The sequence below is a fragment of the Carlito syrichta genome, unplaced genomic scaffold (assembly GCF_000164805.1).
Source record: "Carlito syrichta isolate Samal-C Ts95f unplaced genomic scaffold, Tarsius_syrichta-2.0.1 Scaffold310101, whole genome shotgun sequence".
Classification (NCBI taxonomy): Eukaryota; Metazoa; Chordata; class Mammalia; order Primates; family Tarsiidae; genus Carlito; species Carlito syrichta.
Genome location: NW_007254197.1, coordinates 3113 through 6290, shown reverse-complemented (window position 1 = coordinate 6290; position 3178 = coordinate 3113).

The window sequence follows — 3178 nt, the reverse complement described above, 5'->3', positions numbered from 1 at the left end:
AACACAAACACACACACACACACACACACACACACACACACACACACACCACTGTACCAGTACTGGGACTGGGTGTGGAGGCTGCCCTGAGCCAGCTCCAGCTTCCTCAGCAGGATGCGGATAATACTGAGAAAAAGTCCAAAGTTCACCTGTGAACAGAGGCATGGGCGGATGGAGGGTAAGGGTCAGGTGTAGCCCTGGATGGCCTGAGATGGGGCCTCAGCACTTTGGGGGGCTAGACTCCTGAATCCTTGACACACAGGGATGTGCAAGTGGATGGACGCACAGACAACCACCCCAAAACTTGTAGCCTGGAGGCTGGGAGGTCCCACGTGCAAGCCAAGGAGAGCAGAGGAGGGCTCAAGCACCCCCCTCCAGTCCTGGGATCAAGGCAGGGAGTGTCAGGTCTTGCCGCGGGCCTCCTGCTGCCTCCCAGGCTCTTCTCTAGCACAAAGCAGGTGCCCCTCACTTTGCACAATTGCTAAGCTGAGAAAAGGTTGCACATGTGAAAAGGTTGCACATGTGAAAAGGTTGCACATGAGAAAAGGTTGCAAGCCACGTGAAATGGTCCTCACTGCCTCTGTGTTCTGTGTGGGAGCTGGGGAGAAGGTTGCACTCAGCCGTAGGCTCTGCCTCCTTCCCCCCACCCTCAGTCTCTCCCAGCAGTGCTAAAAGGTCTTCAACCAGCTCACCAGATCATCAAAACTCTGAGCTACAACAGCCTGCCTTCTGGTTGAGAACACCCCTCTGGTTACCAATGCGCTACTGAGGCCCAGAGAGGGTCTCATAGACACTCAGCAGCAGAGCAAAGCTGGAACCCGGGTATCCCAACTCCCACCCTGGCCATGCTCAGCCCTTTGGTGGGTTCAGGGAGGTTCACTGAATAAAACCCAGGGACTGACCCCCACGGAGAGGACAATGGGCCCTTTGATGATCCACCAGTAGGGGGAGCTGTTGTCTAGGTCCCAGCACCTCTGGAGCCAGGACAGGAACAGTGACTGCAATATCCCCTGTTCTGTGACACCCCACATGCCTCCCGCTGTCTCCTCTCTGGCACTCACATCCCTGGTCTCACCCCACCTGCCTTCCAGCCCTCTTTCTTGACACAACCAGTCAGCCTCCCCTGAAAGGGGCGCCCCAATCCAGGCTGGGCCCACCCTTTCTCTCCACCTCATTGGATAAACATCTCTAAAGTCGGTGGATTTGATGCCTCCTTGCTGGTCCCAGGACTTACCTTTTTCCGGACAGTCCCACTCCACCGGGTAACCCTGAACCCCCCTCTCCTACCCAGTCCATGTCCTTTCTGGGGCATCCACAGCCTGCCTTCTGGTCTCCCATCCCCCAGTCTAGTTGGGAAGTCCCTCCTTTCCTCTTCCCAGCCTGCCTGTCTGTCCCACACCCCATGCTGACTCACGCAAGATCCTCGAAGGCCAGCTTACAGACCACCCACGTGCCAGTGAAGAACACAGGCAGCCCTGTGGGGGCATAGAGGAGACAGAGCAAGGGGGGTCTACATACTTGGCTCTGAGATCTGTCCCCCAACCCCACCACCAGCCACACAGCACACTGCAAAGGCAGGAGCAGGTACAGGCCACAGCCAGGGACTAGTCCTGCTCTCTAGCACCTGCTGCAGGGCTGCAGCCATCCTCACATTTCCCTGGGCCTTAGCATGAGGTGAAGGGGCCTTTAAGTGAGCTCCCTGGGCCTCCCCAGCCCTCGGCCTCCCTAGTCCTCTACCTCCCCATGGTGTCCCACTGGTCCCCATGCTCACCCCAGCCAGCAGCAATCAGTCACCAGAAGGCTCTCCTTGAGCTGAGGGAAGTGGAGGCCAGGAGGCAGTTCAGGTAGATGGCTTCTGCCGACAGCCAGCTGAAGTTGGTCATGGTGGCAAAATGGGAGGTAGCCACGGAGACCTTGCACAGAGCCTGGGGGCCAGGATCTGGCTGCTTCAGAGCTGGGACACCCATGGAAGCCCCCATCCAAATCTCCCCTACCCCACTCAGACCTGGAACCTCCGGGCCCTGCCACCTCAGTCTGGGCCATTTGATTCCTTGGGCTTCCCAGAAGGGCTGAAGTAGTATAAGGTGATGGCTAAGGCCATAGATGTGGGTTGGGGACAGCCTGGGCTCCGATGTCCTGTCTATTGGCTATGCGAACCCCTCATACCTCGGCTCACCATCTGTGAAAGGAAATGTTCCCAGAACCTGGTTTCTGTCCTTGTTCATGACTCATGGGAGTCAAGGGAAACTCTAAGAGTCACTTCTGCTTTTACTCTCACACCCTCCTTCCCCAGAGCTATGACTAGGGAACAGAATTCATTCAGGCCCAGCTCTGTCTGCAAGCACACAGTACCACCCGCACATGCATTCACTTGCAGAATGATTTGCTCGCCTGCCAGGCGAGTGGGACCACCTCTGAGCCCAGACCACCCAGGTTTGGGCCCAGCCCCTCCGCCCACTACCCCATTTCAATACCAAGCTCTGGGACTGGCGCTCCCCCAACAACGCCACCGAACACTCCAGTGGGTGGCAGAAGCCTGCCCTCTGCTCCACCACCAGCCACCTTCCCCATGTGACACGGAACCTGCCTCCCCCGCCTGCCCTGAGACCCCTTAACAACGCATCAGCTTCTCCTCCTGGACCTGGGGGCCTAGTCGCCACCTGGGCATCTGCCCTCTCCCCATGCAGTGGGGCAGGCTATGGGCGGACTTCCTGCCTAGGGAAGGGCCCGACTCTAGCCCTCTCGCCCCACCCTCTGCCGTCCCGCTTCCTCCTCTTCTGTCCCAGAGCCCCCGATGAGGTATCCCTATTCATCCTCTAGCAGTAGCTCTGCGGCTGTCTCCTCTTCCAGCTCTTCCGCCGCCGCCGCCCAGTACCCATCTTACCAGGCACTGCCCAGTTATCCCCACTCTTTCCCTCCCCAGGCAAGACTCTCAGTCTCCAACCAGTCCCCCAAGTACACCCAGCCTTCTCTCCAGTCCCAGGCAGTGTGGAGCCAGGGTCCCACTCCACCTCCTCCTTATGGCCGCCTCTTAGTCAACAGCAGTGCCCACCCCAGCCCCTTCCCACCTCCTGCCAGGAGCCAAGCCGATGCCCACTCGGCAGCCCCAACACACCAACAGGAGCAGCAGCATCAGGGGACCTCTGGGGACCTACCCAGAGCGTTTCCCCACCCTTTA